A 25,060-nucleotide genomic window follows, 5' to 3' on the forward strand; every position below is an offset into this window, starting at 1 on the left:
GTCCCAAATGGATGAAATAACTTGGCCAAGGTTACACAAGGAACTGACAGAGCTATCTGAATCCCAGAGCTATTTGATTCCAAGGGCATGTACCCAATCATTGCCCATATTGCCTCCTGCTGAAATAAGGAAAGGTTCTAAATAGATGACATTTCTGGGTAACAGCAGGGTTTCAGGGGCATCAGAGGATGCAGGAATGAATAAAGAGGGAAGCAAGGGTACAACGTCTATTGCCAGATACCTTGTGACCTGAAACAACTAAGAAAAACCCAGACAAAATATATGAAATTTTCAAGATGTTGGGTATTAAGACAAGAAGAAGAGTGATCCTTAAGAGATGGAAAATAGCTGGGCTCAGTGGCTCAGCCTGTAATCCCAGCGCTTTAGGAGGCTGAGATGAGTGAATTGCCTGAGCTCGCGGGTTCAAGACCTGACCGGGCAACTTGGCGAGACCTCAACAATAAATCAAAAATTAGCTGGGCATGGTGGCTCATGCCTGTAGTTCCAGCTACTTGGAAGACTGAGGTGGAAGGATCGCCAGAGCCCAGCAGGTCGAGGCTGCGGTGGCCGGGAGCGTGCCACTGCACTCCAGTCTGGGCGACGGAGGGAGACTCCAACTAAAAAAAAAAAACAGATGGAAAACAAATTTGACGAGTTCTATGGTTGCCCTCCCTCAACCTATCAGCCTACAGAGACTCCAAGCCATGTTGGGAGCAGAGGGAACCCAGGCAGAGCTTTGGGGTCTCTTTGAGTTGAGGAGACGGAGGTGGGATGCCAGGGAAGCTAGAATTTACAACCTAGATAATTGAAAATAGATGGCTACAAGACAGAAAACTCTGGAAATCTGTAGAGAGTTCTCTTTGAGTCTTCAGCTACTTCTGATCAGCATATACATGTGAGGAAACTACTCAAGACACAACTCAAGATGAGGAAAAGAATAAAGATTAGAGGGAAAATTTCCTGGAGCCCACACAAGTCTGCAAATGGTTCTTGCTTTCAACAGCCAGCTTGGAAAACCTCATGATTCCTGAGTCATTGGGTAAAGCACTCAGAAGAATTTCATCTAATTTGTAGGGGCAAAATTAGCCCTAAAATAAATTATGCTCTGGTTCAGTTGTCTAACAAAGCTTAAAAGCAAGATCTGAAAACATCACATTTTTTCAAAGTAACTTAACTGCATCCCAGAATATATCTCAAGGATCTTATAGGAACAACAACAACAACAAAAATTCAGTACCCAACAAGTAAAAGTCATAATGTCTGACATCCAGTAGGAAATTAGGTATGAAAAGAACTTGGAGAATAAGATACATAATGGGAAGAAAAACTAATCAATTGAAACTGGCATAAAAATGACACCAATAATACAGTTAATAGATAAGAACATTAAAACTGTTATTATAACTGCATTCTGCATGTTGAAGAAGCTAAAGGAAAGATTGAGCATGTTTAGTAGGTACATGAATGATTTTTTTAAAAATCCAAATCTATGTCTAGAGATGAAAAACTATAATATCTAAGATTTTAAAAAACCAGATAGAATTAGACACCACAGAGAAAACAATAGTGAACTTGAAGACACAGCATTAGAAACTATCCAAATAAAACACTGAGAGAAAAAAAGAATGGAAGAAATTAACAGAGAACCAGTGAGCTATGGGACAACTTCAAGAAGTCTAATATACTGGCACTTGAAGTTCCCAAAGGAGAAGACCAAAAAAAAGTTGAAAAAACAATGACTGGAAAAGTTCCAAACTTGATGAAAACTATATTACCACATATTTAAATAACACAACAAACTCCAAGCACAAGAAACATGAAGAAAACTACACCAAGATATATTATAATCAGTAGCTTAAAATCTGTGAAAAAGAGGAAATTTGTGAAGTATCCAAAGTAAAATACTCCTATGTACAGAGAAACTAACATAAGAATAATAGGGACTTATCAGAAATTATATGAGCTGTAAGACTGGAGCTACATTTTTTAAATACTGAAAGAAAACGTGTAAACCTAGAATTTGTACACAGCAAAAACATTTTTCAAAAATAAAGATGACAGCTGGGCTCAGTGGCTCAGCCTGTAATCCCGCACCTTTGGGAGGCTGAGGTGAGTGAATTGCCTGAGCCCGCGGGTTCGAGACCCACCTGGGAAGCGAGACCTCATCTTGACAATAAATCAAAAAATCAGCCGGGCGTGGTAGCACATGCCTGTAATTCCGGCTACTCAAAAGGCTGAGGCTGAAGGATCGCCGGAGCCCAGCAGGCGAGGCTGCGGTGGCCGGGAGCGGCCACTGCACTCCAGTCTGGGCGACTGAGTGAGACTCCAACTCAACAAAAAATAAAATAAAAAATAATAATAATAAAAAAATAAAGATGAGCCAGGTGTGGTGGCTCACACCTGTAATCCTAACAATTTCGGAAGCAAAGGCTAAAGGATTGCCCAATGATTTGAGACCATCCCAGGCAACTTGACAAGACCTCATCTCTACAATAAATAAAAAAATTAGCCAGACATGGTGGCATGTACCTGTAGTTTCAGCTACTTGGAAGACTGGAAGGATCGCCTGTGCCCAGCAGATTGAGGCTACAGTAGCTGTGAGCATACCACTGCAATCCAGACTGGGAAATAGAGTGAGATACCAACTCAAAGAAAAAAAAAACGAAGATGAAATAGAGTCTCTTAAAAATCATACAAAAGCTGAACAAATCTATCACAAGCAGGTTACAAGGAATGTTTAAGTGCTTCAGACAGAAGGAAAGTGATGTCATATACAAATGTGGACCTACTCAAAGCAATGAAGAGCACCAGAAATGATTATTATTGTGTAAATATATTTTCTTTCTCATTTAATCTCTTTAAAACATGATTAAATGTTTAAAGCAAAAATGATAGCAATGTATTTGGAAAGAAGTATATCATTGGAGGAAGTATATTGTTATATGTTGTATATTGAAGTAGGAAATTGAATCTAGCACTATATTAAAAGGATAATTACTACAGTCTGAATGTTTGTATCCTTCCAAAATTTGTATGTTGAGATTCTAACTCCCAAGATGATTGTCTTAAGAGGTGGAGGACTTTGGGGGGTGATTAAGTAATGAGGATAGAGCCCTTGCCCCCTTCCACCATGTGAAAACCATCTATGAACCAAGAAGTAGACACTAACCAGATATTGAATCTGCTGGCACTTGGATCTTGAACTTTCCAGCCTGCAGAACTGTGAGAAATAAATTTCTGTTATTTGTAAGCCACCTGGTCTATTGTATTTTGTTATAGTAGGATAAATGGACTAAGACAATAATATATCACAGTGTAAGGGGTTTACTCCAGTAATATAATATAGGTTGAACATTGAAAAATCATTGAATAAAACAGGTAATCTCATCTTTATAGATGAGAGAAGAAGACATTTGGAAAAATCCTACATCCATTCCTGATAAAATCTACCAGAAAACTAGAAATAGAAGAGAAATTTCTCAACCCAATAACACAAAACCTACAGATAACATCATTCTTAATGGTGAAAGACTGAATGCTTTCCTCCTAAAATCAGAGAAAACTAGGATGTCCATTCTCAAAATTTCTATGCAACATTGTACTGGAGATTCTAGCCAGTAAAATAAGCAATAAAAAGAAATGAAAGGCCTACAGATTTAAAAGGAAGAGAGAAAATTGTATTTACAGACAATAGTATCAGATACATAGAAAATCCTATGCAATCTGCAAAAGTTACTAGAACAAATAAATGAATTTAACAATGTTGCAGGACAAAATCAGTAAACAAAAATCAATCTATTTGTTTATATTAGAAATGAAGAATCCAAAATGCAAATGTAAAAACTTATAGCATTCCTAATAGCATTGACAAATTTAACATATTAAGTAATAAATCTGATTAAAGATATGCAAGAACTTTACACTGAAAATTACAAAACACTGATGAAAGAAACTAAAGATAGCCTAAATAAATGGAGACCTATACCATGTTCAAGGTTCAGATAATTTCGTATTGTTAAGGTATCAATTTTCCTAAAACAGATGAAAAGATTCAACACAATCTCAATCACAGACTCAGAAGGACATTTTGTAGAAATTGGCATGATTATTTTATTTTATTATTTTTTGATTTGGAGTCTCACTCCGTTGCCCAAGCTGGAGTGCAGTGGCACACTCATGGCCACCCCAGTGTCAACCTACTGGGCTCTGGCAATCCTTCCACCTCAGCCCTCCAAGTAGCCAGAACTATAGGTGCATGCTACCTTGCCCTGCTAATTTTTGATTTATTGTAGAGACGAGGTCTCGCCAAGTTGTCCAGGCTGGTCTCAAACCCACAGACTCAAACAATCCACCCACCTCGGCCTCCCAAAGTGCTGGGATTACAGGCTGAGCCACCGAGCCTGGCCAGAATGATTATTTTAAAATTTTTGTAAGTTAAAGAACCAAGAGTAGCTAAACAATTTTGAAAAATAAGAATAAAAGGTGGAGGATTTACACTACTGATTTCAAGATTTCTAAAGCTACAGTCATCAAGAAGATGTGGTATTAGTATAAAGATAGATAAATAGATCAGTGCAACAAAATAGAGTCCCAAAATAGACTCACAACAGATATGTTAATAGATTTTTTTTTTAAATGGTGTAAAGTCAATTCAGCGTGGAACTGATACCTTTTAAACAAATAATGCTCAAGTAATTGAATATTCATAGGCCATAAAAACCCTTTAATCGTTGCTTCATACTATCTACAAGAATAAACTCAAAATGGGTTATAAATTTAAATGTAAACATAAAACTACAAATCTTCTAGAATAATATCTAGGGGAAAATATTTGTAAACTTGATTTAGGCAAAGAAAGATTTCTCAGGTTCAACACAGAGTACAAGGCCTAAGAAAATAAAAACTGATAAATTAGACATTTTCAAAATTAAGAACTTCTGTCTCATCATAGACAGTATTAAGAAAATAAAAGGACAAAACTCAGAGATAGTCTCAAAATCTGATAAGGCCTTATAAATACAAGCTCTAACAATTAAGTTTGTGAACTTGCCACTGTATGCTTACATTGGCAGCATTGTGCAAACAACTCGTTAAGGTTTCACAACCTTGGTATATCAATGTCTCACAGCTATGTTCATGCCAATGTGTGGTGGTATCTTACTGAGTGGCATTCATTATTGTTGTATGTTTTTGTGTGTCATCACAAGAATGTTGGAGCTTGAATTAGAGCAACAAACAAACATTAAATTTCTTGTTAAACTTGGCAAGAGTGGAATTGAAATCAGGGACATGTTAGTCCAAGTTTAAGGGGATAATGCTATAAAGAAAATGGCAGTGTACAAATGGATTAAACGTTTTTCTAAAAGGAGAGAAATCATCAGTAAAGAGAGGTCAGGATGGCCAGGAACGAGCAGAACTGACAAAAACATTGCAAACATTCATCGGAATGTGCATCAAAATTGTCAGCTGACTATAAGAAGCATAACAGATCAAATAAACATCAATAGAGAAACAGGAAAATCTTGGCATGAGAAAGTTGTGTTTGCTCTGAAGGAGCTCTTGCGTCATGACAATGCACCAGCTCACACAGCCCTGTCTGTGAGGGCGTTTTTAGCCAAAAAACAAATAACTGCATTGGAACACCCTCCCTGCTCACCTGATCTAGCCCCCAATTACTCTTTTCTTTACCCGAAGATAAAGGAAATATTGAAAAGAAGGCATTTTGATGACAACAGCTCTGATGGCCATTCCAGAAAAGGAGTCCCAAAATTGCTTTGACAGCTAGACTGGGTCCTGACATCAGTGCATAGCTTCCCAAGGGGAGTACTTTGAAGGTAATTGTAGTGATATTCAGCAAAGCTTTTTCTAGGATGAGTTTGCAAACTTAATTGTCAGACCTCATACATGAAGAACTAAAAACTTAGTAATTTGAAAATATACCATCAAATTTCTAAAATAGGCAGAAGATTTTGAAGAGACACTTCACCAAGAAGATATAAGGATGGCACACGAAAACACACTCCACATCATTAATCATAAGGGAAATGCACATTAAAGCCACTACATCCCACTGAAATGTCTAAAATTAAACAGACTGATCACACCAAGCGTCTGCAATGAAGTGAAGCAATTGTAAGTCTCATATGCTGCCTGTGGAAATGTAAATCGTGCAGCCACTTTGGAAAACAGTCTGGCAGTTTCTTAAAACATTAAACTTACACCTACCATGTAACCTATCTGTTCCACTCCTATATGTTTTTCCAAGAGAAATGAAAGCATATGTTCGTGAAAAAGACTTGTACATGAATGTCCATAGCAGCTTTATTCAAACTAGCCGAACACTGGAAACAATCCAAATGCCTATCAACAGGTGAATACATAAATAAATCATGATACATTTATGCAGTAGCATAGTTCTCAGCAGTAAAATGGAATGGATCACAGATTCATGCAAAAATGTGGATGAATCTCAACATAATTATGCTCTGTGAAATAAAAGACAGACAAAAGAGTACATACTGTATTATTCTATTGACATAAAATTCAACAAAATATAATACAAAGTAATCCATACTGACAGAAAAACCAGTAGTTGTCTGAGGACTGGAGGCAGGGATACAGGTAGGGAGAAATGGGAAGGAAGGATGCTATAAAGGCAAACTTGGGCATGATGGATATTTTCATTATTTGACTGCAGTGATGGTTTTCGAAGTATACACATAAGTCAAAACATATCAAACTGTATATATTGGGAGGCTGAGGTGAGAGAATTGCCTGAGCCCATGGGTTCAAGAACATCCCGGGGCAACTTGGCAAGACCTCATCTCTATAATAAATTAAAAAATTAGCCAGGCGTAGTAGCCCACTCCTGTAGTTCTGGCTACTTGGAAGGCTGAGGTAGAAGGATCACCTGAGCCCAGCAGGTCAATGCTAGGGTGACTATGAACATGCCACTGCACTACAGCCTGGGCAATGGAGTAAGACTCCTACTTAAAAAAAAAAAAAACTGTATATATTAATATGCAGTCTCTTGTATGTCAATTACACCTCAATTGGTTGAGTACAGTTGCACATGCCTGTAATCCCAGCACTTTGGAAGGTCAAGACGGGAGGATCACTTGAGCCCAGGAACTTGAGACCAACCTGGGCAACATAGTGAAATCTTGTCTCTACAAAAAATCAGAAAATTAACTGGACATGGCAGTGCATGCCTATAGTTCCAACTACTTGGGAGGCTGAAGAGGGAGGTTATGATGAGCCATGATCGTGCCACTGCACTCCAACCTGGGCAACAAAATGAGACCCTGACTCAAAAAAACAAAAGCAAATTACACCTCAATAATGGCCTGTAATGTGTGGGGAATGTCACCAGAATGTACATTGAGATTCATGACTTTTGAAGACAAAGGATTCAGTTGGTAATCATAGCAACTATTTTATTATTATTATTATTCTAGCTAATGAGTACTGTCTGCTCACCATTTTATCATTTCACATAAGGGAAACTGAGGCTCAGAGAAGCTAAGCAACTTGCTGAAGTTCACAGAGCTATTGAGGGGTGGAGGAGGGATTTGGATCCCACATGGTTACCCAGAACAGACCACTGGGAGCCCTGAGCTTTTCACAGCACTGGGGAGTCCAGCGACAGCGATCTCTGGCCGGCCTGAGTCTGCCAGGCCCTGCCTCCACTAGTCCTGCCCCTCCCGCCTCTGCCGGTGGGGCAGGCAGGCAAAGCCATCGCTGACAAGCTTAGATTCCAGCAGCCCTGGTCTCAGGAATTCCAAGCCAAGAGGCTGGGAGCCAGCACTCTGAGAGACATTTGAGAAGAGGAAGACAAAAGCTGTTGGGAAAAGTGACGCATGAGGGCCTGCCTAGAATATCTGCAGATTCTGCTACTTCTCCAAAACTTCCCAGAGGGCACGTGGGCTACTGGGGACAGGTGTACTCCAGGATGTCTCATTGGGTCTGAGCGGTCCCAGAAGAACTAGAAGAGAAGGAAGCAGCACAGTGAAGCCTCAAGGGTCTTTTGCCAGAGGAACCAGACACCCCATAGAGGCTGAAGGTTTCATTAGGTCAGCATGGCTGGCACAGCCACACCCTCCCGCAAAGATGGCTCTCAGCTATGAGAGGAAATCCCACACATCCTTTATTCCCAGCCTGGAACCCACAGAACTCTGCTACAGTCAAAAAGTCCAGGGGGCATGGTGGCTCATACCTGTAATCCCAGCACTTTGGGAGGCCAAGGCAGGAGGATCGCTTGAGGCCAGGAGTTGGAGACCAGCCTGGGCTACATAGTGAGACTCCCCATCTCTACAAAAAAAAATTTTTTTTTAATTAGCCTGTTGTGGTGGCTCATGCCAGTAATCCCAACACTTTGGGAGGCCAAGACGGGAGGATTGCTTGAACCCAGGAGTTTGAGACCAGCCTGGGCAACATAGTGAGACCTCGTCTCTGCAAAAAATCAAAAATTTAGCCAGGCATGGTGGGCGTGGTGGCATGCGCCTGGAGTATAGTTACTCAGGAGACTGAAGCTGGAGGATCACTTGATCCCAGGAGGCTGAGGCTACAGATGGCACCACTGCATTCCAGCCTGGGTGATAGAGTGAGAACCTGTCTCAAAAAAAAAGAAGTCCAGGGAAGGGAGGGTGTCCTGCCAGTTTTCTTAGCAGTAGAATTGTTTTCAGGAGAGTGTTGTCACCTTGTGACCTCTTCTACAGCTGGTGGCAGCTCAGGCCAATAGCTCATCAACAGTTCCCATCAAGGTGGCCTCAATGGAAACACTGAAGCGAATTCCTACCAACCAATCCCGGCTGTAGTCTCCTCTCCACCACTCCGTCCCCACCACGTTAGTTTCCTATTGCTGGTGTAGCAAATTACTACACACTCAGAGGCTTAAAACAGCCTAAATATATTATCTTACAGTTCTGTGGTCTGAACCGTAGAAGTCTGAACTGGGTTTCACTGGGCTAAAATCATTGTTGACAAGGCTGCTTTTCTTTCTGGGGGCTGTGGGGGCAAATCCGTTTTCTTGCCTTTTCCAGCCTCTAGCGGCTGCTCCCTCTCCTTGGCTCAAACCCACTCCCATCTTCCCATCTTCAAACCAAGCAATGGTCGGTGGAAACATCTTTTTCACATCACCGCCCTTTTTCTCTTACAAAGACCCTTGTGATGACATCCAGCCCACTGGATAATCCATGATAATCTATCTCCCTATTTTGAGATAAGCTGATGAGTGAATTTAGTTCCATCTGCAACACTATTTCTCCTCTACCATAGAACCTACCACAGCCTCAGGTTCCAGGGATTAGGACACAGACATCTTTGGGGAGCCATTATTCTGCCTGCCACACTCCCTCTCCCAAAGAGCTGTATGTCCAGTTAATTAAAAGGATTAAACAAATCTGATGTTTCCAAGAAGTTAAAAAAAAAAAAAAAAAGGTACATCCTGAGAGCCTCCCCAGATTTGCTTCAAGCTAGAAGGTTGATGAACAGGAGTCGTTTTGCTTTAATTCTTGCAGAAAACATCACCCTTAACATCCCACTGCCCTTTCCCTGCTGAAAAAAGCTTGGGAACCACCCAGGAAATGCTGGTCTTTAAAAAGGTAATTGTAGCCTCCAAATCCAAGCAGGGAATGAGGCCAAATCCCTGGGGCTCTCACCCAGTCAGACAGCATGAGGAGTTACTTGCAAAGAGGTTTTAGAAAACTCTTCCAAGCCAGGGAGACTGCTGTTTCTCCGTCCTGAAAAGGAGATGCCCACTTTGGCCTCTTCATCTACTGTAGCAGTGACTTCCTCTGTCGTGAGCAGCCGGCTAGGGAGACCTGGAACCCAACGCTCAGTAGACCCTTTCCTTTGGATTCTAATGTGTCACAGAGCCATGCTGGATCTGGGCTGAGCACTGAGAAAATGTATTGGTTACCTGTAGCTGCCATAGCAATTTATCACAAACTGGGTGGCTGAAAAAACAGAAATATATTTTCTCACAGTTCTGGAGGCCAGAGGTCCCAAAATTGAGGAGTCAGCAGAGCCTTCTGGAAGCTCTAAAGGAGAAATTGCTCCCTGCCCCTCTTCTGGCGCCTGGAAGCCATCGGTCCTCTTTGGCTTTCCTTGACTTGTGGGTTGCATAACTCCGATCTCTGCCTCCACATCTTCACGTGGGCTTCTCCCCTGTGCTTCCTCCTTTGTCTGCGTCTTTTTCTCTTCTTGTAAGGACATTTGTCATTGGATTTAGGCTCCACCCACTTAATTCAGGATGATTTCATTTTAATTACAACAGCAAAGACACTTTTCAAATAAGGTTACCGTAAGTTAGGACTTGGATGTCTTTTGGGGGGCCACAATTCAATCTACTACAAGGTGAGATCTGGCTCCCAAATGGCACTGGGTGGAGTCCTGCCACTGAACCCAAATCCCATCCCTCCAAGTGCAACAACTGTTCAAGACTGCCCATGTCACCTCCACATCCCACCCCCTCTGCTGAACACATGATTATTTCCTAGCCAGGAATACCCTCTCATCTGCTGGAAAACTCCTGGTTGTCCCTCAAACTCCATCCCAAATACCTCCTTCTGTATAGGGTCTTCCCCCGGCACAACACCATCAGTGACAATGGTCAAACCATCTTGGTGTTTTTGTTTCCCAACAAATCAAATCAAATCTTGCCCATTGTAGCTGTAGTACAATGATCACTTCACACGTCAACTTCTCCTGCTAAACTGTGCCCAGTCTAAGTGTCCCAAGACCCACTTATTCACACGCATCTGTTCATTCAGCAAATGCTTATAGAGAGCCTGCCATGCATTAGACACATAGGGGTAGTTAAGGAGAAGGCCCATAACTAAGAGATCTTATCATGTGGGAATCCAACCTAACTTAGGTCCAGAAGACCAGATAAATCTTCCCCAAGGACATGGTGTCCTTTGAGCTAAGAGCTGAAGAAGAAGTAGGAAAGAACTAGAAAGAGAAAGGAAGAATATTCCAGGCAGAGGGACTAGCATGGACAAAGACTCCCTGGTAAGAGGAAGCTTAGCAAGTTCAGTGCCTGAAAGAAGTTAAGTGTGGCTGGTGCAGGACTGGGTGTCTCTGTCATGGCAAAATGAGACTAGGGGTGCAAGTCAGGGTCAGAGCACACAGGACCTATAGACTTTGTTAAGGTGTCTGGTCATTATGCGTCTTTATGGTCTTGCTTAATCAGTGATTAATGAATGAATGCAATTTGACCATCATCCATTGAGAGACACCAGAGTACTTCTGCTTCAACTGTGTATGTGAAAACAAATTAAAAATATGCTTGTCTTTTCAAAATGAATTTGTATCCAATAGAGACTATTCAGATTCAGAATTGAAAGGCTAATTTCAAACAAAAATAACCTGGGGAGTAAGTATTTATTAAAAATCATCAGTGTACTAAGATCAATTCTGGATTGGACTTGCAGTTCAAGTCAAAGGTATTTCTAACCTATAAAGGAAAGAGACCAGAACAGAGCTTAAAAATACCCACCCCAAGAAAAGGAGGTCAGGCTGAGCATTGATGGATCATTCGGAGCACAGGCAGTGAGCTGTGTCCATTACCTGAGTAGTGGTTAAAAATATCGCTTGTCAAAAATAGAGTCGTTCAGACCCCACCCCAGACCCAGATCAGAATGTCCTGGGGTGGGGCTCAGGCCACCAGATTCTATTAAACAACTCCCAAGCACAGAGTTTATGAATCACTAATAGAATGGCTTTTTAAATGATGGTAAAATATACCTAATGATTTTTTATATGGAGTGTTCGTGGTGTTATTTATAGTGGAGTTAGAAAGAGGGTAAGAACTAGGACAAATGAGATGTAGGCAGCGATGGGTCCCGGAAAAGCTGAGGGCAGAAAAGGGAGTGGAGGAGGAGGTGAAGGTTGGGCTCCTGGAACAAGCAACTCAGAAGGGACTGATTTGTCCTTTTTAATCACTGGCTTTTCCCTGGAGGTAGAGAAGGTGTTAGTCAGAGAGGCCTAGTGTGTGTGGTGTATCAGGGGACATGATCAAGTATGTGTCAGGGAAGTCAGAGAGGCCTAGCTTGAGTGGCACGCTGGGGGATGTGATCAAGTGTGGCAGGGGCGTGGCTGGGAGGGAAGTTGGGGACAGGGTAAGAAGGTGCTTGAATGTGCAACTAATATATCACCCTCCCCCCATATCCCTACCAGAGATCAGGAGGTCAGTGAGTGCTGGGAACTGGGGCTCTCTTACTTTGCTTATGCCAGACCTTTGTCTAGAATGCCCTTGTCTTGCCAAAATAAATTCAATCTCCAAAGTCCAGTCCAGACATCACCCTCCCTGGGGAGACTTCTCCAACTTTCCTCCATTTCCTACTCCAATTTAAGCAGAATCATTGCTTTCTATCAAGAGTATTTATATTGCTTGGCACAGGCCTTCATGTGTACGTTTGTTGCAGGCTGATATTTTGAAACATTAACCACTGAGTTCTACCCCCCACCCCACACTCTCCTTCAGCCTGGATTTCTATCCCCATTGGAACTGGGCAAGTCATCGCTCATAGCCTTGAAAAGCTGACACAGCAGAAGAGGGAGTCAGTTCTCAGCCTCTGAGTTTCAAAAGCCTCGTCACAAAAGGTTATGGAAACAGTTTGGTTGCTGGAGAGATTTGGGAGGATTCACAGTTCCCAGAATTCAAAGCTTCCCTCTGCTCTTTTCCCTTGGGAGACTAGATCAGAGCCTGGACCAGGGCCGCAGCTTAACAGCATCACAGGTGATAATGACGGTGCCCCTAGAGTTGTGCAACACACACACCTAGGTGACTAACCACAGTGGCCTTAGAACCAGGGCCTTTCCTTTTCGTACTCTTTCTCCTTAGCACCAAGGCCTTTTGACCACTGATCATTCCTGCATCCATGCAGTTGAGGGCAGCTGCTGTACCCCTATGCTCTCCCGCCATGTTCCAGGTGAAAAAGAGAGGGAGACTGGGCACGGTGGCTCAGCCCGTAATCCCAGCACTTTGGAAGGCCAAGGCAAGAGGATTGCCTGAGCCCAGGGGTTCAAGATCAGTCTGGGCAACTTGATGAGACCTTGTCTCTACAATAAATCACAAAAACTAGCCGGGTGTGGTGGCGTGCATCTGAAGTTCCAGCTACTTAGAAGGCTGAGGCAGAAGAATTGCCTGAGCCCAACAGGTTGGGGCTGTGGTGGCCGTGAGCGTGCCACTGCACTCCAGCCTGGGCACAAGAGTGAGACTCCAACTCAAAGAAAAAAGAAAAGAGGGGGAAGTCTTCAGAGGGGACATTTGGGAGAGGTGGCCCTTTCCCTGGACTTCTGCCTTATTCTCATTGTTATGTCCTCTCGGTAAAAGGAAAGCTGTCTTTTAGTTTTCCTACCTCTAAACAGGAAGGCAAGGGAGAAGATTGTGAGCAGCCAATTCGAAATTTCCACACAAGGGGAGAACATTCCAGGCCGGAAGTATAGCAAAGGGTTCAGAGCAAGAGCACCACTGCTGTGTTTGCAACTCCTGCAACCCTGCCAGCCAGAGCAGGCACTTGCTACAGAATGAACGAATGGATGAAGTGAGAGCATAGCATGGCATACAAGCTACAAGAGCTGGGACACGGTGGCTTACACCTGTAATCCCAGTACTTTCAGAGGCCAAGGTGGGAGGAGTACTTGAGCACAGGCGGTCAAGACCAGCCTTGACAACATAGGGAGACCTCATCTCTACAAAAAAATTAGCCAAGTGTGATGGTGTGCAACTCTAGTTCCAGCTACTTGGGAGGCTGAGGCAGGAGCATCGCTTGAGCCCAGGAAGTTGAGGTTGCAGTGAGCTATGTTTGTGCCACTGGGCTCCACCTGGGCGGCAGAGCAAAACCCTGTCTCTAAAAAGAAAAAAAAGCATCACAAGAAGTTCAGAGTGGCTGTACTGTAGCATGAAAGACAAGAAGCAGCAAGAAGATTATGTGTGAACCAGAGAACCCAGGGCCTTGTACTTGGATCTTTATACTAAGAACAAGGAAGAGCCTTTACAGAGCTCTCTCTAGGGCGTGACTTGATTCGATTTGTGTTTTAGGAAGATCTTGCTGGTTGCAGGGAGGGACACATCTTGGAGGTATCTGGGGACTATTACAAGATCTGAGCTAGGGAAGAAGCTGGCCCAGAAGGAAACATGATAATGAGTATGGAAAGAAGTGATCAGAATTCAGAGATGTTCTGGAGGAAGAACTGACTGCACTTGGCAATGGATGGAACATGGAAGAAAAGAGAAAATACACAACTTTTCACGAGGACAGTGCTGAAGTCTCTGGCCCGAGTCACTAAGTTTATGGTATCACCACTTGCTAAACTAAGAAGCACAGAGATAGCAGGCTTGGGTTTGGAGTAGAATGACGGTGAATGCAAGTTTGTCATTATACTGGGCCCCAGGACCCAGTGATGCACACACCCCAAGATTTACTCATCCCCGCCTACCTCCCAGGTCTGAGCCACCTATTCAGTGGGGGTCTCTCCTTCCCCCACCTCGAGTTGGTCTTGGAGCAAGGTGCTTTAGCTTTATGAACGGTTTACAATACAGCCATAACAAGAGCCATGTATGTCCTCATGTTGTAGACAAGGCGTGGATTTGGGTAGTTCTGTCACCAGTATCTTCTCCACATGCTTCATGGGCAGCTGCACAAATGATTAATTCTTTTCTTTTCTGTCAGGGTCTCACTCTGTCACCCAGGCTGGAGGGCAGTGGCATAATCATGGCTCACCACAGCCTCAACCTCCTGGGCTCAGGGGATCCTTCTGCCTTCAGCCTCCTAAATAAGTGGGACTACAGGTGTGCGCCACTATGTCCGGCTAATTTTTTGATTTTTTATAGAGACAAGGCCTTGTTATGTTGCCCAGGCTGGTCTTGAACTTCTGGGCTCAAGCAATCCTCCTGCCTTGGCCTCCCACAGTGCTGGGACTACAGGTGTGAGCCACCGTGCCTGGCTGCCAGTGATTTGTTCATTTGGTTCCACCCCAGGTCCTGTAGCTTTTCCAGCAGGTTCCCAGGTGGGACAGCATCTCTTGTTCTTTGTATACTATGAAGCACTACAGCTCTCTGCCTTCTCCGACTCTGCACCAAGAGCTCCTTCAAGCTCCAACCCTCCATGGGCTTGGCTGGACCCGTCAGAAGCTATGGTTTCTCTGAATTATTTTTTTTTGGCTGAAGCTCCAGCTGGGAGCTTGTAGTCTGATTTCTCCAGTGTATGCTTGGAGGGGACATTAACATAACCCATTTATGGAGGGGAGTTAATGCCACGAAGCAGACCTGACCAGGAAGGTACAGGAGAAAGGAAGAAGCCACCAGATAAATATTTTTCTTTATGCCCTCAACCCCAAATAAGTGTTCCAAAGCATGGTTCTTCCATTATTTATGTCTATAAGACATTCCATGTGACCAAGCAACTGACTTAAATTTTTTTTTTTTTTGAGTTGGAGTCTCACTGTGTCACCCAGACTGGAGTGCAGTGGCCGCTCCCAGCCTCCGCAGCCTCAACCTGCTGGGCTCCGGCGATCCTTCCACCTCAACCTTTCAAGTAGCTGGAACTACAGGTGCGCACTACCACGCCCAGCTAATTTTTTATTTATTGTAGAGATGAGGTCTCGCCAAGTTGCACAGGGGGGAATCTCAAACCCGCGGGCTCAGGCAATCCACTCACCTCAGCCTCCCAAAGCGCAGGATTACAGGTTGAGCCACCGAGCCCAGCTCAACTTAATTTTTTTTAAGAGACAGGGTCCCACTGTGTCACCCAGACTGGAATGCAGTCACAACTCACTGCAGCCTTGAACGCCTGGTCTCAAGCCATCTTCTCACTTCAGCCTCCCAAGTAGCTGAGACTACAAGTATATGCCCTCATGCCAAGCAAATTTATTTATTTATTGTGGAGATGAGATCTCGCTGTCCAGGCTGGTCTCAAATCCTGACCTTAAGTGATCCTCCCACTTCGGCCTCCCAAAGCAGTGGTACTATAGGCATGAGCCACTGCACCAGGCCGAAATTGGGGGATTTTATCTGTGAAGTAACCACCCTGTTATTGTTGATGGTTACAGGGGCTGCAGGGTGTTGGGCAGGGGAATGGCAAGGTTAGAGGTTTGGGAGAAGGATCGAAATGGCCTGTGTGGGGAACAAGAAACGAGAGGCACAGAGGGATCACTTGTCATGGAGGGGAAACTGTGAAGTTATAACGGCTTCAGCAGTGCTGAGTTGTGTCAGTACAGGCATGAGAAGGCAAAGGGTGGGTGTCACAGGACTGCAGGACAAGGAGCAGAGGCTCTTGGAAGGCTGGGGAAGGAAGGAAGGAAAGACAGGAGGCGGCTGAGAGGGGCTCATAGCAGAAGGTCTGGGTCCCAGAAGTCCCCAAGAAGCTGAGGAACAGGTGAGGGGGGCATGTGTCTGGAAATGGGTCACCCATGCCACCTCTCTGACACCGATCAGAGACCCACCACCTGCCCCACTGCCTCCCGCACTGTCTGTCTTCACAATCTGTCCCCAAACCCTGACTCCACAACTTCTTCCCCTTCACACATCACCACAGCCAGCCACGTCTTTCCTGCTTCACCCTGCATTCCTCATCCTTCCTGCCTCTGAGTTTTTCCCTGTGATCTTGCCCCAAGCCCCAATCACTTCTTCATACTCAGACACACACACACACACACACACACACACACACTCACTTTTTGCTCATTCCAGTTCTCCCCTATCCTCCAAGGTCTAGATCAATTCTCTGTCTTTAGTGAAGCTTTTTATCAGCTGTTCTGACTTCCTTTCCTGAATCCCTGGACATTTATAAAAGGTATCCCAGCATAACAATACAACAGTCTCATGGCAACTATTAACTGTTTTATTTGTGATTTTGATCATTTTTTTTTTTGAGTTGGGGTCTCACTCTGTCGCTCAGGCTGGAGTAGCATGATCACAACTCACTGCAGCCTCGACCTCCTGGGCTCAGGCAATCCTTCCACCTCAGCCTCCCAAGTAGCCGGGACTACAGGCACACACCAACACACTTGCCTATGTTTTTTTTTTTTTTTTTCGTAGAGATGAGTTCTCATTTTATTGCCCAGGCTCGTCTCGAACTCCTGGGATCAAGCAATCCTCCTGCCTTGGCCTCCCAAAGTGTTGGGATTACAGTCATGAGCCACCATGCCTAGCTGTGATTTATCTTCTTAACTAGATTATGAGTTCCTTGATATGCAGAGCTACTTGACCATTGATGATAGATATACGATGATCAGTAGATGAGCAGATAGACAATAGATAGGTCAATAGATGGATGGGTAGATAGATAGACAGACAGACAGATTTGCATTAGGGATAATTTTCAATTCCTTTACCCATGGGGACTTGCCACGTAGAAATCTCCGCTTTTATCACCATTGCAGACAGTCCCTGACTTACAGTGGTTTGACTTACAGTTTTTCAACCTTCCAATGGGTTTATTAGGATATTAAATGCATTTTAACTTACTATATTTTTTACTTACAATGAGGTTTATAGAGCAGAACCCCATTGTAAGTTGAAGAGCAGCTGTGCACACAAGCACACATAGAAACTCAGGGGCATGACATGCAGGGGGACACTCTGGGGGGCACAGGGCTGGTGCCAATAGGAGCCTTCCAGACCATGAGCCTGCCACCCATGCCCTTGGAACAGAAGCAGGGATTCACAGAGGTGACAGGCCATGAGCAACAGTGGAGCCTGCTGCCCTGGACCTGCCTACAGGTAGCACAACTCAAGGGATAATCCATCCAGAAAATTTCATTCTTCAACTGGCCTGTGCTGCTCATTTTCCCAAAGGAGGCTCTCAGGCCTAATGGAAGAGCTCCAATTTTCCCCACAGTTTGCCCACCAAGAGCAGATCGGGGAGAGAACAAGGCCTGAGAAAGCAAGAAGCAAAATGCCTGCAGCTGTCCCTCAACCATCCTTCCCAGGGAAGCCAGCTCAGGACTCCGAGTAACCTCATTAGACCCCAGAGCAAGGCAGGCACCTCTGGGCCAATCATAGGGAGAGAGGCGAAAGGAACGCCAGCTTTCTGGTCTTCAACTTAATACCCTTCTCTCCCCTCCTCTCAGGAAAGGATACTCTGCAAATCTGCCCAGCTTAGAGATTTCTAAAAATTAGGACCCCTCAGCACCAGAAATGTGAGCCTCTTCCATTCCTGCTTAAGTGGTGGCCATGCATGTAGAAACAGTCCCATCGAAGGCCCTGTGAGGCCTGGGCTAGCACAAGCTTCCTTCACAGCGCTCCAGACCCTTCACCCAGAGCCTTGGAAAAGCAAGGACAGGGCATGTGAGGAGAAAGGGGATTTCCTGTTTACCAGGGACGGCTCTGCCCGTCCAGCAACCGCCGGGGAGGGATGTGTGCAGCCACCGCCCACTGCTGCCCTGGTGGAGGCTCCAGGCCTAGAACAGTTCTCTTTTATTCCCTACGCTGGCCAGGCCAGGCCTGCAGCTGACAGCAGGAGAGGGGCCGAGCTGCCCGAAGCACACACAGGCCTCCCTGATGTGGGGCAGAGTCTGGCAGCTGGGGGATGCTCGAGGGACAACTTCCCCTGCAATGGCCCACTCCTCGGCTGTAATCCCAAGATCCCTGGGCAATTGATAGCACTGGCCTCTGGGGCGACACAGAGCTGGGCAGGAGGGGCAGAGGACCAGGGATGGTTTCCAAGTGGACCTGGCACTTCAGCCTAACACAGTGAAATTTATTTATTTTTTTTTTTAGTCAGGGTCTCACTCTGTCACCCAGAGTGGAATGCAGTGTTGCACTCACTGCAGCGTCAACCTCCTAGGCTCAGGTAATCCTTCTGCCTCAGCCTTCTGAGTACCTGGGACTACAGGCCCATACCATCACATCTCGCTAATTTTTTCATTTTTTGTCGTGATGGGTTCTCGCTTGGTTGCTTAGGCTGGTCTCAAACTCCTGACCTCAAGCAATCCTCCTACCTCAGCCTCTCAAAGTGCTGAGATTACAGGCATGAACCACCGGCGCCCAGCCCACAATGGAATTTTTAAATGATGTCTGCCTAGATGAGGTTATAAGGCAACAAAAGTAGAGAAGAGAGTTCCTCTCTGGGCTTGTCTGTGTGTGTACGTGGTGTGTGTGTGTGTGTGTGTGTGTGTGTGTGTGTACAAAATGTTGCTCCTGTGTGGTAAAATAAGGGTTGAGTTGTATGGAGGGAAATATTTGGTTATATTCAAATACAGGATGAAGACATGCTTCAATGCATGGTAAGCTGTTGATTGCTGTGTGTCTCTAGAAATACAGTTGTGTATTAGTCATCTATTGCTGCATAACAAATGACCCCAATTGAATGGCTTCAGTGAACAATATTCATCACCTCACAGTTTTTGAGGGTCAGGAATCCAGGTACACCTTGTCTGGTCCTCTGGCTGAGCCTCTTACAAAGCTGTAGTGAAGGGATCGGTCCAGTCTGCAGTCATCTCAAGGCTCGATTCATGTGGTTGTTGCTGGAGTTGGTTCTTCATGGGTTGGTAGACAGAGAGCTTCAATTTTTCACTGGCTGTCCCATGGACCAGTTCTTGCCACATGGGACTCTCCATAGAGCAGTTCACAACATAGCAACTGGCTCCATCAGGGCCAGCAGAGGAGAGACAGAAGGGACAGGAAGGGACCCTCATCGCAGGGCAACACTTCTCACCCTCTGTCTTTGTCCATTCAGGCTGCTGTAACAAAGTACCACAGACTGGTACTCACAGTGAATGGTAAGCCACAGAATGGTGAATGGTAAGCCACAGAACTTATTTCTCACAGTTCTGGAGGCTAGAAGTCTGGGATCTGGGTGCCACATGGTCAGATTCTGCGAGTGGCCTCTCCCAGGTGGCAGATGGTCATCTTCTCAAATTCTCACATGGCGAAGAGGGCAAGACAGCTCTCTGGGGTCTCTTACAAGGGCATTAATTCACTTATGAGGACTCCACCCTCATGGCCTAATCACCTCCCCAGAACCCCACCTCCTGATACCATCATATCAGAAGTTAAGATTTTTGTATGTAAATTGTGGGGGACATGCACCTTTACTGTCTGTCCATTGCACCTTTGCTGTCTTCCATCCATTAGAAGTGAGTCATCAGGTCCCGTCCACACTCAAGTGGAGGGAACATAGCCTCAGTAAGGGTCCCCGATCTCGAACCAGGCAAAGTGGGAAACAAAGGGAGGCCCAAACTTTACCTGTACAATGACCACTTGCATACCTAATCCTGAATTATACTCCTCATCTTGAAAATAAAATAAAAAGAGGAGGGGATTACACCAGGGCATGAACACCAGGAGGCAGGGAGCATGGGGGACACCTACCTCCTGGTATCCATTCAGCAATTATTCAATGAGGACCTGCTGTGTAGCAGACAATGTGCCGAATGAGGATGACAGACCAAATCAGTTGACCGAGAGCAGTGACTCATGCCTGCAATCCCAGCACTTTGGGAGGCTGAGGCAGAAGCATCACTTGAGGCCAGGAGATCAAGGCCAGCCTAGGCAACATAGCAAGACCTTGTCTGTCCAAAAATTTTTAAAAGAAAAAATTAGGCCATGCACAGTGGCTCAGCCTGTAACCTCAGCACTTAGGGAGGCTGAGGCAAGAGGATTGCTTGAGCCCGGGTTTTTAAGACCAGCCGGGACAATTTGGGGAGACCTCCTCTCTACAATAAATCACAAAAACTAGCTGGGCCTGGTGGTGTGCATCTGTAGTTCCACCCACTTGGAAGGCTGCGGCAGAAGGATCGCCTGAGCCCAGGAGGTCAAGGCTGCAGTGGCCATGAGCATGCCACTGCACTCCGGCGTGGGTGACAAGAGAGAGACTCCAACTCAAAAAAAGAAGAAAAAAAAAAGAAAAGAAAAAAATTAGCTGGGCGTGGTATTGCACACTTGTAGTACCAGCTACTCGGGAGACTGAGGTGGGCGAATCACTTGAGCCTAAGTGTTGGAGCCTGGGCGACAGAGTGATACCCCGTCCCCCTAAAAAACAAAAAGAACAAAACAACCATTGTCACTTGCAGATCACACTCTGGTAAGCAAGGCATGGGTTAATTAAATATACAAATGTCAAATTCCAACTACAGAAAATGCCCCCCAAAAGGGAGACATAGGGTGCCATGAGAGCCTTTAACCAGGGGACTAGCTCAGGAAGGTGGGGCCTTCTGAGGATGACGATTGGAAAGTGGGTCAACACTTGGGAAGACAGGAGCTCACTGGGCAGTACAGAGGTGAGGGGACGGCCGGAGGCAGCACCTCCAGCAAAAGAACAGCATTGTAGAAGGAAGATGGCGGGGAGTGGTAGCAAGAGCACGCGTGTACATGTTTGTGTGTGTTCTGTATCTATGAACTCACTTGGTGCACTTAAAGACTCTAGATGGAACAGGAAGGTGGCACAGAGAACCGAGTCTGAGCAGCCTCTCTGAACTTTCAGAATTGTGTTCCCTCTCTTATCCCCACTCACTCCCCCTTCCAGTTTCCGTCCCTGTTAAGGTTTCTCTGGGGAGTCATATACGTCCTCATAAAAAGCAAAAATTTGCTGATGTAGCCTAATGCATCATTCAGAAAAGCAGCACTGTCTGTGAGGACTGGCTCTGCCCCACCCCAGCCTGGGAGGCTCAGTTCTGCGAACCAGCATCTCATCTCCCTTGTTAAAGAGATGGTCTATTGATTGAAGCCAAAGTGACTTTTTATGGGACCTTGGGTCCAGAGACAGGAAAGAGACTGGGAGGAGGCCGGAAGGCGGGAGACCTTGGTGGGGGGAAAGCCCTGCAGCCAATGGGGAGGGCGGAGTGAGTAGAGAGGGAGCTGGGAAAGCCCTGGCCAGGACAAGTTCCCTCAAAGAGTCTGGAGAGCTAAGCCTGGAGAAGGCTGAAGCTGAGGCAGGATGCAGTGTGACATGGGGCCCGGCTCTACACACCTGTGTCCTTGGCTGACAAATCCCATGCACGGCCTGGTCATGTGGAGACAAGCCCAGATCAACTCAGATCAGCAGCCATGTGTGGGGCCCTGTCCTCAAGGCACCCAAGGGGGGAGGTTCCCTTCTTCTGGTAGTACCTTGTTGAGCAGACCTATACCTGGAATCCCAGCTCAACTCCAGGCGAGGACTAAAGATGTGACTCCCACATACTCGTCTATTTGTTTATTAAAATAATTAGCAGGCGGGGCAGAGTAGCTCACACCTGTAATCCCAGTGCTTTGGAAGGCCGAGGCAGGAGGATTGCTTGAGCCCAGGAGTCTGAGACCAGTCTGGGCAACATAGCAAGTCCTCATCTCTACAAAAAAAAAAAAAAAAATCAAAAAATTAGTCAGGCATGGTGGCACATGTCTATAGTCCCAGCTACTTAGGAGGTTGAGGCAGAAGAATCACTTAAGTCCAGAAAGTCGAGGCTGCTGTGAGCCTTGACGGTGCTACTGCACTCCAGCCTGGGTGACAGAGTAAGACCCCAATTCAGAAAATAATCACAAAAATAATTAACTACGCCTGTGTGACAGGCACTGCACTAGCCCCTGGGGCACAGACATGGATCCAGCCGTTCATGGGCCCTACGATTTAGACAGAAAATAATCATTGAGCAATTGTTCCCATTGTCATATAATGACGGTTATGATAGTTACATGTAGGAAAAACACAAGTGAGACAACATAGTTTGGAGGACATGATGGAGTCATCGAAGGTCCCCTGGTTCTTGCTGAGCCCTGCAGCAGTGACCAGGCCTGTCCGGGTGTCAGCCTCGGCCCCTCCTCAACTCCTGCAATTGTGTCCATGGCTGGTGTGACTTGTGGTCCATTTTCTCTGCAATTCGGTGTTTGATGGATTACTTTCTTCTGACTCACCAGCCATTTTTGCTACTGCCAGCCCCATCAGTCCTGAGACTGACCACATCTCTATCCTGCACTGGCCTGGAGCGGTCCTTCCCTCTGCCTCCCGTGGTTCCCTTGCCCCATGACACAATGGTCCCCATTGTTGGCCACCTGCTTGGACCCTCTCTAGGGCCAAGGAACATTTCTCTTCTCCCTTTATACACCACTGGAAGGAAAGGGTCTCAGGGTGAGATGGAATGAGAGGCCACTCCAGGTCCATCCTGCCCCAATGTTCCAGCATTTATATTCTCGGGGTTCTAGAAGAAATGGGACAAAAGGCTCCCCCACTTGGACAATCCCAGCCCATGCCTAGCCTGAACCATGACACAGGGACAGAGGCCTCCACCATGTCCTCATGGGTCTTCCCTCGTCTTTTGCCAGCCAACTGAGCCTGTGTCTCCATCTGTGTCACACTCTACTTTCTTCCGGGCTCAGACATCCAGTCATCTAAGCTCAGGACCTTCAGAGTCCACAAATGCCTTTTTTCTCCCCAACAAAGCTTGGCTTTTGCAAATGAAGGTCTTGCTTTTCTGACCCTTGTCATTTTCATTGCTTTCAAGTAGTGGTCCTTGGCTGAACTTCGCAGGGACCTGAACCGTTCTCAGTCCCAGAACTTCTGTTTTAATTGTTCTGGGCTTACCCTAAGCAGTGAGATTCTTAAAGCTCCCCATTGATTCTAAGGTGTAGCCTGGGCCAAGAAACAGTCCTTCAAAGAGTCCCACTTAAGAATACAGTGACTTAGGTCAGTATGGTGGCTCACACCTGCAATCCCAGCACTTTGGGAGGCAGAGGCAGGAGAATCCCTTCAGTCCAAGAGTTCAAGGCCACCCTGGGCAACATAACAAGACCTCATCTCCACAAAAAGTCAACTTTTTGTTGCAGTGGTACACACCTGTAGTCTCAGCTACTAGGGAGGTTGAGGCAGAAGGATTGTGTGAGCCCATGAGGTTGAGGCTGCAGTGAGCTGTGATTGTGCCACTGTACTGCAGCCTGAGCGACAGAGTGAGACCCCCAACTCAAAAAAAGAGGCAGGGACCAGGCTCGGTGACTCAGCCTGTAGTCCCAGCACTTTGGGAGGCCAAAGTGAGTGAATTGCCTGAGCCCATGGGTTCAAAACCAGCCCGGACAACTTGGCGAGCCTTCATCTTTATAATAAATAAAAAATTAGCCAGGCGTGGTAGCACATGCCTGTAGTTCCAGCTACTTGTTGGAAGGCTGAGGCAGAAGGATCGCCGGAGTCTAGCAAGTCGATACTGGAGTGACCGTGAGTTTGCACTCCAGACTGCACTCCAGCCAGGGTGATAGAATAAGACTCCAACTCAAAAAAAAAAACCCAAAAAACAATACAATGACTTTTTGGGTCTCAGCAGAGCCTGGTCTCTCATGAAGGCGTCTAAGCCTCTGAAGTATGCATTGATTTAACACATGCTCATTGAGCCTCTCCTATGTACCAGGCACTGTTCTAGGTGCTTGGGACACAGCAGTGAACAAAATGGACAAAAATCCCTGCTCTTGTAGAGCTGGCAGTCTAGCCAAGAGAAACAGGCAACGAGCAAAAACAATAATGAGTCGTGAATTTTCTAGTATATTTATAGGTGATGAGTTCAAAGAGAAAGATGTTAAAACAGGGTCGGGGGATCCGAGATGGGGAAAAGTTGTTATTTTTAAAAGACTGGTCAGCCGGGCTTGATTGCTCAGTCTGTAATCCCACGCTTCGGGAGGTTGAGGTGAGTGGATTGCCTGAGCCCGCGGGTTCGAGACCAACCCCGGCAACTTGGCAAGACCTCGTCTCTACAATAAATCAAAAAAATTAGCCTGGTGTGGTAGCGCGCACCTGTAGTTCCGGCTACTTGGAAGGCTGAGGTGGAAGGATCGCCGGAGCCCAGCAGGTTGAGGCTACAGTGGCCGGGAGCGGCCACTGCACTCGTCTGGGTGACAGAGTAAGACTCCAACTCAAAAAAATAAATAAATAAGAGACTGGTCAAGCCAGACCTTGTGGAGAAGGAGACATTTGGGACAAATCTCAAAGGCAATGAGAGAATGAGTCAACTCTCAAAATTCCTAGAATAAAAACCATAGCAGGGAGTTCTCAGTAGTATCTTGCCATGTCTATTTAGGAGGTAGAATTGGCAGGACTTGGTAGTTGTAAGTTGAGACTGGGGTGGGGTAGGAGGAGAGGACCCACCAAGAGTGACTCTT

The sequence above is a fragment of the Carlito syrichta genome, unplaced genomic scaffold, assembly GCF_000164805.1.
Source record: "Carlito syrichta isolate Samal-C Ts95f unplaced genomic scaffold, Tarsius_syrichta-2.0.1 Scaffold288079, whole genome shotgun sequence".
NCBI lineage: Eukaryota > Metazoa > Chordata > Mammalia > Primates > Tarsiidae > Carlito > Carlito syrichta.